The 17,097-nt window shown below is 51.9% G+C and overlaps 1 long non-coding RNA gene across 1 annotated transcript; it reads left to right on the top strand.

Annotated features, from left to right (window-relative positions):
• The first annotated feature begins 1,351 nt into the window (after positions 1–1,351).
• On the top strand, positions 1,352–2,624 carry LOC123115705 (uncharacterized). Its single transcript, XR_006456707.1, has 3 exons — positions 1,352–1,493; positions 1,644–1,896; positions 2,098–2,624. It is a non-coding gene; the product is annotated as an uncharacterized lncRNA (long non-coding RNA).
• Positions 2,625–17,097: the final 14,473 nt, after the last annotated feature.

Genomic DNA, 17,097 nt, shown 5'->3' with positions numbered 1-17,097 from the left:
AGCACTTCCTATCATTATACTGATACTTGAATTCTTGTCAGACAACTGCAGGGCCGTTGATTGCTAGTAATGCTCCATCCAACGTCACGCGTGTCTCATATATATAAAAGAATATATGATAATAAAAGAATTAAAGCTGCTAAGCTAGGGCTGCTCCCATGTCTTTGAAGTAACTTTGGCCCCAATGCTTTCCTAGCTGACACGTGCTAATTTTCCATTTAGTTCATTGCTAGATTTTTTCTATTGTGTTTGCTAACTTTTATGGCACATTAAAAAACAGATGTTCACATATACGCACATACAATCATTTCTATGAACGCATGCACGCACATTCTATCATTATAAGAACTTTCGAGATACTGAGCCGACACTATATTTTAAGATCAATGAAGTCACTACAAGCGCCTTTGTAGTCGACGGGAACATCTCCTCCCACTGAACGATTATCACCAGATAGGTTGAAAAGAATGAAAGCTACTACCATGCGTTTGAAGTACTTTGGCCTCAATGCTTTTCTAGCTGACATATGTTAGTTTTTCATTTAGTTCACTGCTAGAGTTTTTCTTCTGTGCTTGCTGCCTTTTCTAACACATCACAACGTAGATGCTCACATATACACACGTACACATATTCTATTATTGTAAGAACTTTTGAGATACTGAGCCGACACTGCATTTTAAGATTAACGAAGTCACTGCGAGTGCCTTTGTAGTCGGTGAGAACGTCTCCTCCCACTAGATGAATATCACCAGATAGGATGAAATAAATCCAGGAAAATGCAAACATCAATGCCAAGACAGTAAAATGAGATGCTCACATACACTCACTCCTATAAATACACCCACGCACAATCTACCCCTATAACACAATCCGGAGAGCCTGAAGTAAATCTAGGAAAATACGAGCACCAATGCCGACATATTACAACACAGATGCTCAATTACACTCACCCCGATGCTCGCACGCGCAAACACCCTACTGCTATAACGCCGTGAGTAGAACAAAGTAGTATTTCTTTGGAAGCGGCGATTTGGCGCCCGTGCTCAGCTACACCTGAAATCGCGCACGTCAGTTTCAGGCTCGGGATGGAAACAAATCCAGCTGGCGTGGCAGGTGCGAGCGGCAGTAAATCGGGCATACAGCTGAATACAGTACGAAATAGTGCCGAAGACGTGGGGCCAAAGCGTAGCCGCGGAACGGACGGCGCGCGAGCGCGCACTGGGCCGTGGACCAGGACGTCACCATTTTAGGCGGGCCATGGATCAGATAATGGGCCCAGGACGGTACACGACATCTGAGCCGTCTGTCGGGCGGCGGGCCACCACACGTGCTCGTGTGAGGGCGAGAAAGGGCTGCCCCTCCCTTGGCCTAGTTCATTCTGGAAACCCTCGCCGCCACCCGGTTTGGGAGAAAACGCCGATAGCGACGACTGCATCGGGTGCTTGCGGCGGCGCTAGTTCTTCGCCGTCGACAAGCAGGGGATGGAAGCTACGGTATGGAGTTCCTGCTTGATGCGGTCGACATGTTAGTCTGTACAGATATATGAAATTGTTATAGGGATTTGATGAGCTAAGCTACAACAGACGCACTAGTGCCCTGACGAACTACCCTTTTGTGCTGGTGATTGCCATGGTTTTTTTCAGGTTCCCATTGAGAGGAGTTCGATGAAAGCCTTGAACAGCCAGATCCGTTTCCCCTCCTTGTCCTGCTAGAGAACGGGGCCAGAAATTCGGACACTGGTGATTCAAATGTTGGGCCTGGGATCGCTCAGAAGGTGGGAGACGATGCCACAGGTGGAGCGGGTGAAGGTTTGCGCCGTCGGCGTGATGCATCTCCGACGAGGTCGGCCCAGTTGACCGACAAAGCAAATCCAGAGGCCCCTGACTGGTCTAAAAGGTGTCAAGCAAAAACCACACCACTTTTTTTGTCCGTTTTAGTAGAACTATGTATGCAACTTCATATGCAGTATGCGTTCTATGTCCATAGGAAAAAGTTTCCTTTCTTAAAAATTTAGCTTACAGATTTGATGCAGTTATTCTAGGAAATTGCATAGGGAATGACTGTACTGAATATGAGCGTTTGATTTAAAAAATTCAGGCTTCGTCTAGACAGTGCGCCACCAAACAGAGCAATCATGTCCCTCCCGGTTGATCGCTCTGGAGCAGTCAATCCACAAGTATGTACAGCAAACTGACAAGAGTGTAATACGGCCTGACAAAGGTTGTGAACCATGGGAGAGAAGGTGCACTGGCCTTCTCATTAGCACATTGACGTTTACACCAAGGATTTGTTAAAGCAGCAGAGAGAAAACATTGTGAACCTGGGGGAAGTCTATATGATAATTGGTAGCTTTTTTGGTTGCGTTGAGAAGGTGCCATTCATGAAAAGGACTCTTAGTAATATTTGTGGAAAGATTAGTCGTGAACAAGCTGTAGATGATGTAAGGAAGACGCTGGAGGTGTTTGCTGACATCCGTTCTACTGACCCTGGCTTCACCTATGTGGTTTTGACTGACAAGTCCATCAAGGTTAAAAGTCTCATGTGGGCTAATGGGAGCAGCAGAATGCAATACAAGTTATTTGGTGATGTGGTCACATTCGACACTACATACAGGATAAACCTTTATGACATTGTAGTCTTGGAGTCCGGCGGACGATGATAGTCCGGCTGTCCGGACACCCCCTAGTCCAGGACTCCCTCAGTAGCCTCTGAACCAGGCTTCAATGACGATAAGTCCGGCGCGCATAATGTTCGGCATTGCAAGGCGGGTTCCTCCTTTGAATAATCCAGAGAAGATCATGAACACCAGGATAGTGTCCGGCTCTGCAAAATAAATTCCACATTCCACCGTAGAGAGAATAAAATATGCACAAGCTCAATCTGCTGACGTATTTTGCGGCATGACGTCACACCACTACCAAGCCTTTACTTGAATCATTTTTCATTACCGCATCAGCGCGTTTAGTGAAGCGGTTCCCTTGGCACGTCTTGTCGAAGCAGAGATCGTGTTCCCCTTATTCCGGGATTCTCATCAATACGGACGTGGGTAACCCAACCGCGCCATTGATGGTGGCGCTTGGGAGATAAGCGAGTTTTACCAGGCTGGTGTGGGACGCATAGTTTTCGCCCGCCTATATATAAGGGATAAGGATTCACCTTTTCACCCATGCCTTCTTCCTCCTTTGCTTATCCACCTCCGCGCACTCAAGCTCCAGCGCCCAAGTTCGTGCATCTCGTCTCAACCTTCTCCGACCATGTCCGGAGGGGGAGGCAAATGGTTGGCTTCCACCGTTAAGAAGGAGCACATCACAAAGCTGCGCAGCGCCGGATACCTTTCCGGCGACATCGCGCACCGGCTGCCCGACGAGGGGCAGCTCATCCCTACCCCCGGGCCCCATGAGAGGGTCGTTTTCCTTCCCCACTTCCTCCGCGGACTGGGCTTTCCACTTCACCCCTTTGTCCGGGGGCTCATGTTCTACTACGGCCTGGATTTCCACGATCTGGCGCCGAACTTCATCCTCAACATCTCGGCGTTTATCGTCGTGTGCGAGGCCCTCCTCTGCATCCGGCCCCACTTCGGCTTGTGGCTCAAGACCTTCAACGTCAAGCCGAAGGTAGTGAAGGGCACGCAGGCGGAGTGCGGAGGCGCCATGTTGGGCAAGATGCCCAACGTCCTCTGGTTCGAAGGGGCCTTCGTGGACTCCGTCAAGGGGTGGCAATCGGGGTGGTTCTACATCACCGAGCCGCGCGACCCTACGTGGGCGGCGACCCCCGAGTTTAGATCTGGTATCCCTACACAGCTCACCTCATGGAAAGAGAAGGGCTTGCTGTGGGGTAATGCGAAGGAGCTGACGGGACTCCGAGCCTGTATCCAGAAGCTGGTGAACAAGAAGCTCAGGCTTGTCGACGTGGTCCAAGTCATGCTCGTTCGCCGGATTCTCCCATGCCAAGAACGGACATTCAATCTGTGGGAGTTTGATCCGGAACAACACCAGGCGCTGAGCGGGCTCTTCAACACGACGTACGAAGGTGCCTGGAGGGTGCTGTTTAAGGGTGCCGAAGCCCCCGCATCCGCGACGGAAGATCGCGGATTTCACTCGCAGCATCCGGCTGACGAGGTAAGTGATTCTACCCCTTTACGGGACACTTATTGTAAATAGATTGATTCTAAGAGGGTTTCAATCTCCCTTTTCCTTTGACAGGAATGGATGAAGAAGGCCGAGCAGCTCATCTGCCCGGCTCCCATGCCAGAAGACCCAGTGGATGCCCGTCTAGCGGGGCTGCTGGTTCCGACACCGCATGTGGTGCTGGAGAAGAAGGCCAAGAAGGTGGCCACGGGCACTCGAAAGAGTTCCCGTTATCAGGCGTCCGACGACGAGCCGGACTCCTCCCCTGAAGACGAGGAGGAGGAAGAAGACTCTCTCCCGGAGGAGGGAGAGAGAAAAAGGAAGGCTTCCCCAACAGGGGAGGCCGAAGGGTCCAAGAGGGGGAGAACTATTCCCCCGGACAGCTCTGCCAACACCGACGTTGGCGGCGAGGAGTGGCCTTCAAGGGCCAGGCCTCCGGCAAGATCGTAAGTATCCGGATCCCTGAATGATCTGCAATTTCTTTTGTGTCACATAGTGTCCTACTAATGCCGCATATTGCCCGCAGTCCGGCCGATGATGATCTCCCCGCTTCATCGAGCGGGTCGTTGGCCCCGTCGGATGTGGATTCCCTTCCGACTGCCTCCACCCCCCGCGCCGACGAGGACGCCGAGGTGGGACCCCAGAAAGGGACCCATCAGGAGGAGGCTCCAGAGGCGCCACAAGGCAGCCTCCCGGACTTTGCGCCAGACTCCACGCCGGAACCTGCAGCGGTTCCGGAGTCCAGCAAGCAGCCCCTTCGCAAGAAGGGCAAGACCGTGACGCCGGTGGCCGCCGTCCAACCGGAGGCACCGGACAACTTGCTGGAGGCGCTCAAAGGCGCTTCCATCGAGGAAGAACACCGCACTGTTATGAGTGCGGTGATCCAGAAGGTTCAGCTCGCCAAGAGCGGGCTGACCGAAGCCTGCAGTATCCTTCTAACAGGCTTTGAGGTAAGAAGTTAAAATTATGTAATGTAATACCGCATAGACAGTAGCCCCTGATGCTCGGTTCGGTGTTCGGAAAGAAATGCCGGACTGAGGATCTAAAAAGATATTCGCAGGTTGCTAATAAATTATGTCAATATGGGTTTGCAGGCTGTGCTGCTGACCTCTGCCGCACTGACTGCGGAGGTTGGTGCATTAAAGCAAGATCTCGAGCGGTCCGAGCGAGAGCTCGGCCATGCCAAGAGGCAGCTCGAGGACAAAGAAGGTGAGTAGCACCACTTTGAATTTTTACCTTACAGAAAAGGATTTCGGTTGCAATAAAATTAACAAGGATAATACGGGTACTGCAGGGGCCACAAACGAGGTGGCAGCCCTGAAGGAGGCTGTGTCCGCGGCCGAACGCAGTGCGGCCGCGGAACAGGCAGAGCGAGAAAAGCAGGAGGCACAGGTGGCAGAGGTGCGGCAAGAGCTCCAGGCTCTCGTGGAGAAGCATGAGAGTTTGGAGCGCGACTCAAAGACTCGAGAGTCCGAGCTCGCCTCGGCTCTCGGAAGTGCCAAGTCCGCCAAGGCCGAGGCCCGCAAGGCCCTTCAGGAGGTTGAGGATATGAAGAAAATAGCAGCGGGTAAGGCATTTTTCATGCAAAGCAAGCATGTTAATGTGAACTACCTGACACTTACCCGAATTCGGAGCTCTCCAGGGGCGTTTGCAGATCTGCCTCGCAGTGTATCTGATGCTGCCGCATTCTACCGTGGCGAGGAGGGGAGCTCAACGGAGAAGGTCTTCTGGTCTCAGTATGCTGAGGCCGGCCATCCGGTGCCCCCAAGCGACCAGCTGAAGCAGCTGGTCGAACTCCACAAGGTAGCTGAGGAGGCCATGAAGGGCCTTATAGTCCGGCTGTGGCCTGGACAGGCCATGCCTAGGAGCTACTTCGGCCTCGTGCGGCGGCTGGTGGATGCGTGCCCCTGGGTGGATGTCATCAAGCGCTCCGCTTGTATTGAAGGTGCTCGTCGGGCCCTTGCCCGCGCAAAGGTGCACTGGGGCAGGCTGGATGCGGAGAAGCTTCTTACTGACCCGCCGCCAGTGGGCAAGGAGTATCGTACGCCCGAAATGTACTATAAGACTGTCCTGAAGGGTGCCCGCAATATTGCGGATGAGTGCCCCAGAGATGTAACTATTGAGTGAAACTCGTTATGTATTATCCTGTGCGCTGAAAACTTTGTTCATATGCGCTATGCAACGCTTGTTTAATTTAAAATATTACCTTCTGTGCGGCCGTTTATAAAATCTGAGAGATGGCAAGTCGTTGGCTTCAGCCCCCAAGCCACGAGTGCTGGGGTGTTCGGGATAAACTTGAGCACTCTTGTTCCCATTTTTGGGTCCATCTAGGGAGGCGCTCAACACAACGAACAAGGCAACCGGACTTATAATGCTTGAACACTCTCACTTAGCCATAGAATTCTATAATTTTAAATTTCGGCGAAGCCCCTAGTATTCGGAAGACCGAATTCGGGGCGCTATCCACGCCTTCGTCGGACATTATCCGGTACTTCGCTTGAAGCGGCATGGGTCTTTAGGGACCCGAAAAGACCTCTCGAACAGCGACCAGTCTCTCGCCTTATCATGCCGGTCAGTTTTAGCTTTCTCCACTGAGGCGCTCACCCAGCTCAACCGGGGCGCAATCGCAGTGGTTCTCCCAGTGCCACCTTAGCCGACAGAACGGAACGTAAGGCGCCAAAACGTGGGAGCCGGGCAAACCCAACTATTGACCCAAGACATGATTCGGAGCCGATTCATATAATGCTATAAGTTCGGGGTGCCGCACTTGTGAAAGTGTTCGGACTTATCACACCATAATGCGGGGAACATAAGCCCCTCGTGTATTCGGCCGTACCAATAATATACGGGTGCAAGATGTCATTAATGAACATATGTGTAAAGTAATGCGATAACAGGCAAAAAATGCTGCATTATTTATTTAAAGAATTCTGCTATGAGTGCGGAATGATACAAATAGTGCGGTAAGCAAGGGATTGGACTAATCAAACATGTCCCCCTCCAGGGATGGGCTGCGGAGTTGTGGATATAATCAAATTTAATGCTCGTAATGGAGACCACCTGAGTGTTTATCGCAGTCTTCTTTCTTCCCTGGCTGTTGCATCGTGAATTCGGCGGGTTCACCGCCGGACAGGGCCTCTGGTGAACGGAGTCCTGTGTACATAAAGAAAGAAAATAATAACAAAAAGGAGTGACACACTTGTGAGCCCCTGGTGTGGTCGAGCTGCACTCTGGGTCTGTTGTGGTCGTGCCCCTTCCCCTAGGCCCATGGTATCTCCAGAGCGTAATGATGTACGTGGAGGGTTGGTCTTGCAATTATGCAAGGGCTGGGGTTGGGGCCGCATTGCTACGCGTGCTCGGAACGTGCCAGGTGGTCTTGGTTGATGTTGCTCCGGGCGCGTTTGGCCGTGTCCGTCCGTTTAACGGCCGGACTCGAGTATTGCCTTAAAAGGCTGCTCTGTACTTCTGCCGCGAGAGCCGCTGTGTGTTCCTCCGTTCGGAGGGAGTGTTCTGTATTTCCATTGATCGTGATGACTCCACGAGGGCCTGGCATCTTGAGCTTGAGGTATGCGTAATGCGGTACCACGTTGAACTTTGCAAACGCGGTTCGTCCGAGCAGGGCGTGATAGCTGCTGCGGAATGGGACTATGTCGAAGATTAACTCCTCGCTCCAAAAATTGTCCGGGGATCCGAAGACCACTTCCAGTGTGACTGAGCCTGTACAATTGGCCTCAACACCTGGTATGACGCCTTTGAAAGTCGTCTTTGTAGGTTTAATCCTTGAGGAGTCTATGCCCATCTTGCGCACTGTATCCTGATAAAGCAGGTTCAGGCTACTGCCGCCGTCCATCAGGACTCTCGTGAGGTGAAATCCATCGACGATTGGGTCTAAAACCAATGCGGCGAATCCGCCATGGCGGATACTGGTCGGATGATCTCTTCGATCAAAAGTGATCGGGCAAGAGGACCATGGATTGAACTTAGGGGCGACTGGCTCCATCGCATATACGTCCCTTAGTGCACGCTTTCGCTCCCTCTTGGGTATATGGGTTGCGTATATCATGTTCACCGTCCGCACTTGTGGGGGAAAACCCTTCTGTCCTCTATTGTTCGGCGGTCGGGTCTCTTCCTCATCGTCGCTGTGCAGCCCCTTGTCATTATTTTCGGCAATTAACTTGCCTGCCTGCTTGAACACCCAATAATCTCTGTTGGTGTGATTAGTTGGCTTTTCAGGGGTGTCATGTATCTGGCATAAGCGGTCGAGTATTCGGTCCAAATTGGACGGACACGGAGTGGTTCTTTTGAATGGCTTCTTCCGCTGACCGGGTTTAGAGCCTCGGAATCCGGCGTTGACTGCCGTATCCTCCTTGTCGTCGTCGTTAATGTGGCGTTTATTTTTGCTTCGACGCGACCTGCCATTGTGGTCCTTGGTATCCGGACTGCCAGAATTTTTACTGAGGTTGTTGCTGCGAGCTAGCCAGCTATCCTCTCCCGCACAGAAGCGGGTCATTAATGATGTGAGGGCTGCCATGGATTTCGGCTTTTCCTGTCCTAGGTGCCGGGCTAGCCACTCGTCGCGGATGTTATGCTTGAAGGCTGCGAGGGCCTCTGCATCCGGACAGTTGATGATTTGATTTTTCTTTGTAAGGAACCGTGTCCAGAATTGTCTGGCCGATTCGTCTGGCTGTTGAATTATGTGGCTTAGGTCATCGGCGTCTGGTGGTCGCACATATGTGCCCTGGAAGTTGTCGAGGAATGCGGCTTCCAGGTCTTCCCAACACCCAATTGACTCTGCGGGAAAGCTGTTAAGCCAATGCCGAGCTGGTCCTTTAAGCTTGAGTGGGAGATACTTGATGGCGTGGAGATCGTCGCCGCGGGCCATATGGATGTGAAGGAGATAATCTTCGATCCAAACCGCGGGGTCTGTTGTGCCATCGTAAGATTCAATGTTTACGGGTTTAAACCCTTCAGGGATTTGATGATCCATTACTTCGTCAGTGAAGCATAGCGGGTGTGCGGCACCTCTATATTGAGCAATATCACGACGTAGCTCGAGAGAGCGTTGTCTGCTGTGTTCGGCCCGGCCGGAGTTATTGTATCTGGCACGACGGTATTCGTCATGGGTCGTGGGGCGCCCATGTGATCCATAGATGGATCTGGATTGCCTTGCTTTGTCCTCCAATATATCTCGCAAGTCCGGCTCGTTCCCTCTTGGCTTCGTACTTTTGGAGCGATGCCGGGGTACGGTCTTGGTGGAGGGCCTAGATGCCTCTCTGTCTCGGCCACGAGGTGGTCGGTCGGCCGTATTGTGCGCTGGCGATGAAGGTATGTATGTTTCCTCCTCTAATCGGGGGAGCAACTTGCATCTTGGGTAGCTTTTGGAGGGGCGTTCGAGTTCATACTCTTCGGCCGCGAGGACCTCGGTCCATCGATCGGCCAGCAGGTCCTGATCAGCTTGAAGCTATTGCTGCTTTTTCTTTAGGCTATTTGCCGTGGCGATAAGCCTGCGTTTAAAACGCTCTTGTTCGACGGGATCCTCGGGCACGACGAATTCGTCGTCGTTGAGGCTTGCCACGTCTTCGGAGGGAGGTATATAATTATCATCCTCGACCTCTTCGTCTGCCGCCCTCTCGTGAGGGCTTGCTTCTGCATCCTCCTGCACTGAATCTTGCTGGAGGGGATTATCTTCGGCACTCTCTGGGGTATTATTATCTCCTGTGCCTGAATCTCCATTCTTGCTGTGGCGGGATTTAGAGCGGCGCCGCTGACGTCGGCGCTTGGGCTGTTTCTTTGAGGAATCTGCCTCCGCTGCTTCTTCGCCGTCCCCCTCTTTTGGGGTGTCCACCATGTATATGTCATATGACGAGGTGGTCTTCCAGTGCCCTGTAGGCGCTGGTTCTTGTTCGTCTCCGGTATCGTCGTCCATACCGTTGATGTCCTCGGAGTCGTAGTCTAGCATGTCTGTTAGATCGTCGACAGTGGCTACAAAGTGGGTGGTGGGTGGGCTTTGAATTTCTTCGTCGTCCGTATCCCAACCGTCCTGGCCATAGTCCGGCCAGGTCTCTCCGGATAGCGAGAGATGTTTTAGCGAATTTAGGATGTCGCCAAAAGGCGAGTGTTGGAAGATGTCCGTGGCGGTGAATTCCATAACTGGCGCCCAATCAGATTCGATTGGCAGGGGCGCGGGAGGTCCGGAGTCTGGTGGGGAGTCCGGCACCTTGGAGTCACAAGTTTCGCAAGGGACAAGGTTAGTGTTCGGCTCCATCGCCGTGGAAGTTGCAGCCCCCGAGGCGGTGTCCAACCACCGGTCCTCGATCTGGGCGACCGGCTCCGGATTAAGGGCCGGAGCGGATTCTTGTGCGGCCACCAAGGCACTATTCGGCGGCAGAGCTAGATCATGCCCATCGTGACAGTGCGACACGCTTGGCTGTGGCTCGAGCCCATCGAAGATCAAGTCCCCGTGGATGTCGGCTGTGAAGTTTAGGCTCCCGAACCTGACCTGACGGCCAGGGGCGTAGCTTTCGATCTGCTCCAGATGGCCCAGTGAATTAGCCCGCAGTGCGAAGCCGCCGAATACGAAGATCTGTCCGGGGAGAAAAGTCTCACCCTGGACAGCGTTGTTGATTGAAGAAGCCATCGAGCCTATCGGTGACGACACATAGGAACTCTCAATGAAAGCACCAATGTCGGTGTCAAAATCGGCGGATCTCGGGTAGGGGGTCCCAAACTGTGCGTCTAGGCGGATGGTAACAGGAGACAAGGGACACGATGTTTTACCCAGGTTCGGGCCCTCTTGATGGAGGTAAAACCCTACGTCCTGCTTGATTAATATTGATGATATGGGTAGTACAAGAGTGGATCTACCACGAGATCAAGGAGGCTAAACCCTAGAAGCTAGCCTATGGTATGATTGTTGTAATGTATGTTGTGTCCTACGGACTAAAGCCCTCCGGTTTATATAGACACCGGAGAGGGCTAGGGTTACACAGAGTCGGTTACAATGATAGGAGATCTACATATCCGTATCGCCAAGCTTGCCTTCCACGCCAAGGAAAGTCCCATCCGGACATGGGACAAAGTCTTCAATCTTGTATCTTCGTAGTCTTGGAGTCCGGCGGACGATGATAGTCTGGCTGTCCGGACACCCCCTAGTCCAGGACTCCCTCACCAGTCACACTACATCCACACACCACTGTGACACCAATTTTCAAAACCTTATGCTGTATGAAATTACAACTCAGTACCCACATCACTAAACCATAAGTACACTAAAAATAGAGTACAAAAACTATAAAGGCCTAACTTAGGTTGGCACAGATAAAAATAAAAGAAGTCCCAGTTTTGAGCAACAACTCGTAGTGAACTAGAAAAAGTTTTCAGATCAACTAGTGTATAAGACTTCAGTGCAAAAATAAGACTTAACCTCCACACTAAAAAAATCACAAAGATGCGTCACTTAAACAGTACAAAATGCCATTGATACGTCTCCAACGTATCTATAAATTTTGAATGTTCCATGCTATTATATTACCTCTTTTGGATGTTTATGGGCTTTATTTTACACATTTATATTATTTTTGGGACTAACCTACTAACCGGAGGCCCAGCCCATATTGCTGTTTTTTTGCCTATTTCAGTATTTCAAAGAAAAGGAATATCAAACGGAGTCCAAACGGAATGAAACCATCGGGAGCGTTATTTTTGGAACAAATCTGTTCCGGAGAGCCTGGAGTGCAAGTCAAGAAAGCTCCGAGGGCCCCGTCGGTGTCAAAACCGGCGGATCTTGGGTAGGGGGTCCCGATCTGTGCGTCGAGGCTGATGGTAACAAGAAGTAAGTGATACAAATGTTTACCCAGGTTCGGGCCCTCTCGATGGAGGTAAAACCCTACTTCCTGCTTGATGAAGTCATGTACCTAGGGTAGGGTCATAGACCTAATCTAAGTACCCTACCCAAGGACACCCTCAGAAGAAACTACCTTCCATTCGACCAAGAGAGACTTCACTCGACGGACTCGAAGGACTCGACCATGAAGACTCACTCGACCACCAGGAGATCAAGAACCACTCTGCAGCGTAACGGTCTGTAATTAAGTAGTCTTTATGGCATTTAGGACACTTTATGTAAGGCGTTACCAGTAACGCCTAGACTTAATGTACTTTAAACCCTGCATTACTGAGGGCCGGAGGGGTCTGGCATACACTATATAAGCCACCCCCCTCCTCAGTGTCAAGGGTTCGCACCCCTGTAATCCATACACATATAATTCACTCGACCGCCTCCGAGCTCCAAGACGTAGGGCTGTTACTTCCTCCGAGAAGGGCCTGAACTCGTACATCCTTGGTGTTTACAACTGTTCCATAGCTAGGACCTTGCCTCTCCATACCTACCCCCACTCTACTGTCAGACTTAGAACCACGACAGTTGGCGCCCATCGTGGGGCAGGTGTCTTAGTGATTTTTGGAGAAGTTGCAGTTTTTCCGATTACTTTCATCATGGTTGCTGGTGGAGTTTTGGTCGAGGGCCGCGAGATCCGTCTCGGCGCTCTCACCTTCATCGCCGATGACTCCGCTTGGCTCCAGGAAGCTCCACTCGACGTTGATGCGCTCCCCGTCCGCGGTGCGACGCATTTTCGCACATGTGTCCGCGGCGTTCTGCTGCGGCAACCGTCGACTCCATATCGGTCGACTCCCCTATCGTCCACCCTCCCTGTCTCTCGCCAGCGCAAGCGCTCTAGTCGGTCGAGGCTCCAGCGGTGGGTGCGGCACGCGATGGCTCGCCAGACGGCTACCACCCAAGTTGCGGCAATCGAGCCCGACGAGTCCCTCTACGGCCTGTTCGATCTGTCGACTGGCTCCGTAGAGACTGCATCTGAGTGCGATAGCAGTGATCCAGCGGCAGAAGTGTTGATGGTCAATGGACCTCGCAGCCCTCCCGGTTTCCCCCGTGAGGACGGGGTAGACGATGGAGGCGACCCCGCACAAGTCCATGAAGAGTACCAACCTGAGCCACTTAATTCCCTGCAAAGGGAAGAACTTCGCCGCAGGAACATGGATGCCCTGCATACTCCCATCGCGGGAGAAACCCCCGAGGCTCGCGCCTTGGAGGAGGCACGTTTGGCCAACTTGGCTGAACGCGCTCGTCTGGAGAACCTTCAGCGAGCACTCGACGAGCGCGCGCGGCAACGAGTACCCGACTCCAATCGACGTCAACTCTTCCCACCGACTCAGGTATATCGAACCCCGATTCAGAATTTAGCAGCTGCAACCCGTATAGCAGAGTCCATTCAGCCCTCTCAGTCGGAGGCTGGCAGAGGCTTGATGCAGATCAGAGATTTGCTCCGGGCAGCAGGAGATCAGAATTCAGCCGTGTCGCAGTCACGCAACAGAATTCACAGTCGATCCGTCGCTGCGAATACGGTTCAGTCGGCTCACAGCCCCAGATCGCCTCCGCGGAGTGAAGGACGCGAGAATCGACGGGACCAATATGGTGACCGATACGATCGTGATGATAGGCGTCGAGTGCCCACTCCTCCCCCGAGAGGTGGGTCTTATGCTCCTCGGCAGCAAGATGACATGCGTCAACTCAGTGTGGGGTGAAGAGCTCCGGTCGACCCCCGGGAACCAGGCTTCGACGCGCGATCCATCATCGTGCAAGGCTTGGTCGATCAGAACAGGGCTCATCGAGGTGGCCCTGACAGAGATGCGCCCACTAGCAGTCGAGTGCATGTTTCTGGTCCGGAATGTTTCAGCAGGGCTATCAGAGCCGCGGTGATTCCCCCCAACTTCAGGTTGGCAACTGGAGTAAGCAAGTTCACCGGTGAGTCTAAGCCTGAAACTTGGCTTGAGGACTACCGAGTGGCTGTACAGATCGGCGGTGGGAATGACGAGGTGGCCATGAAGCACTTACCGCTCATGTTGGAAGGTTCTGCCAGAGCATGGTTGAATCAGTTAACTCCAAGCAGCATTTACACTTGGGAAGACCTTTCCCGAGTGTTTGTCAGAACATTTGAGGGAACTTGCAAGCGACCAACTGGATTAACAGAGCTGCAAGTTTGTGTGCAGAAGTCGAATGAGACCTTAAGAGAGTATATTCAGAGATGGATCACTTTGCATCATACCGTGGAGAACGTTTCTGATCATCAGGCAGTCTGCGCCTTCAAGGATGGTGTTAAGAACAGAGAATTAAGTTTGAAGTTTGGTCGAACCGGAGATATGACCCTGAGTCGGATGATGGAAATTGCCACCAAGTACGCCAACGGCGAGGAGGAGGACCGACTCCGGAGCGGCAAGTACAAGCCGAGTCAGTCGGAGAAAGGAAACTCCAGTCGGAAGCAAAAACGGAAGGCCGAACCAGCGGCTCCTGGGGAGGCTCTGGCCGTGACTCAGGGCAAGTTCAAGGGTAAACCCAAAGGATCCTGGAACCCTAAGAAGGTGAAGGATAAAGAAGGAAATGACGTGGTGGATATGTCGTGTCACATCCACACGAAGAAAGACGAAGAGGGTAATATCATCTACCCGAAGCATACCACTCGCCAGTGTCGACTCCTGATCCAGTAGTTCCAAGGTAAATAGCCCAAGGACAAGGAAAAGGAGTCGGACAAAGCCGAAGAAAAGGAGGATAGTGAGGGAGGATATCCTCATGTTAACTCCACTCTGATGATCTTTGCGGATGTGGAAAGCAAGAGTCGACTGAAGGTTATTAACCGTGAGGTGAACATGGTCGCCCCGGCGACACCCAGTTATCTGAGATGGTCCCAAACCCCCATTACATTCGACCAGTCTGATCACCCGACTCATATAGCCACCCTTGGGAGGCAAGCTTTGGTGGTCGACCCGGTGGTCGAAGGCACTCGACTCACGAAGGTGCTAATGGATGGTGGTAGTGGACTGAACTTATTGTATGCGGACACGCTGAAAGGAATGGGCATTCCGATGTCCCGACTGAGCACCAGTAACATGAGTTTTCATGGAGTTATACCAGGAAAGAAAGCTGAGTCACTCGGCCAAATAGCTCTGGACGTGGTGTTTGGTGATTCAAAACATTTTCGCAAAGAGAAACTGACATTTGAGGTCGTGGATTTTTAGAGCGCTTACCACGCTATTTTGGGGAGACCAGCTTATGCATGGTTCATGGCTCGACCATGTTATGTGTACCTCAAACTGAAGATGCCTGGCCCCAAAGGAGTGATCACTGTCACTGGTGATCGGAAAAAGGCAGAAGAGTGTTTCCAGAAAGGCTCAAAGATTGCCGATTCCCAGGTGATAGCGGTCGAGTTTGAAGAATATAAGCAAAATGCAGATCCGAGTGATTTGCTGCGAGCCAAGAAGCCAGCCACGGAGTCAGCATTTCAGTCGTCCGGTGAGACGAAGCCCGTCCACATTCACCCGACCGACCCCAATGCAGCTCCGACCCATATCTCCACAACACTCGACCCGAAATAGGAAGAAGCGCTCATCCAGTTCCTCCGTGAGAACTGGGACATCTTTGCATGGAAGCCAGCTGACATGCCGGGTGTTCCCAAGGGACTGGCTGAGCATCGCCTTAGAGTCGATTCAACCGCAAAGCCGGTCAAGGAACATCTTCGGCGGTCCGCCGTCCAGAAGAAAAAAGCTATTGGTGAGGAGGTGGCTCGACTATTGGCGGCAGGATTTATCCGAGAGATATACCACTCCGAGTGGCTCGCCAATGTCGTCATGGTTCCTAAGAAGGACAACTCACTCCGAATGTGCATCGATTTCAAGCACATCAATCGGGCCTGCCCGAAAGATCATTTTCCTCTCCCTCGCATCGATCAAATTGTTGACTCGACCGCAGGATGCGAGAGATTGTATTTTCTAGACGCCTATTCCAGGTACCATCAGATCTGTCCATACGGACCCGATGAGATAAAAACAGCTTTCATCACTCCATTCGGGTGCTTCTGCTATATCACCATGCCATTCGGCCTCAAGAATGCCGGAGCCACTTTCATGCGAATGATTCAGAAGTGTTTGCTCACTCAAATCAGTGGGAATGTGGAAGTGTATATGGATGATATCATGGTCAAGTCGCGAAAGGGTTCCGACCTGCTGACTGACCTCGCCGAAACATTTGCCAACCTCAGAAGGTATGATATCAAGCTCAATCCATCAAAGTGCACATTCGGAGTTCCTGGTGGAAAGTTACTCGGTTTTCTCGTTTCCGAACGAGGAATCGACGCTAACCTAGAAAAAAATTGGCACTATACTCCGAATGAAACGCCCCGTGCGGGTGCACGATGTCCAGAAGCTTACTGGATGCTTGGCCGCATTAAGTCGATTCATCTCACGACTCGGTGAAAAGGCATTGCCTCTTTACCGACTGATGAATAAGGCAGACAAGTTCGAGTGGACTCCAGAAGCTGATGCAGCGTTTGCCGAGCTAAAAGCTCTGCTTTCCACCCAGCCGGTGCTTGCTGCTCCAGTCAGCAAAGAGCCTCTGTTGCTTTATATTGCAGCCATAGGACAAGTCGTCAGTACAGTGCTTACGGTCGAGCGGGAAGAAGAAGGAAAAGCCTTCAAAGTTCAGCGCCCAGTGTACTATCTGTCTGAAGTTTTGACTCCATCAAAGCAACGATATCCTCATTATCAGAAGCTTGTGTATGGGATCTACATGACCACGAAGAAGGTTGCTCATTATTTCTCTGATCATTCCATTACAGTCGTCAGCGACGCTCCACTTTTAGAGATTCTGCACAACAGAGATGCAACTGGTCGAGTGGCGAAGTGGGCGATTGAACTTCTTCCCCTTGATATCAAGTTTGAGGCAAAGAAAGCCATTAAGTCCCAAGCAATAGCAGATTTCCTTGCCGAGTGGATTGAACAACAACAACCGACTCAAGTTCACTCGGAGCATTGGACCATGTTCTTTGACGGCTCTAAGATGTTGAATGGTTCCGGTGCTGGGGTTGTCCTCGTTTCCCCCAGAGGAGATAAGCTTAGATATGTGCTC

The sequence above is a fragment of the Triticum aestivum genome, chromosome 5B (assembly GCF_018294505.1).
Source record: "Triticum aestivum cultivar Chinese Spring chromosome 5B, IWGSC CS RefSeq v2.1, whole genome shotgun sequence".
Lineage (NCBI taxonomy): Eukaryota > Viridiplantae > Streptophyta > Magnoliopsida > Poales > Poaceae > Triticum > Triticum aestivum.
Note: the sequence above shows the minus strand (reverse complement) of the source record. Positions and strands in the feature narration are given on the sequence as shown.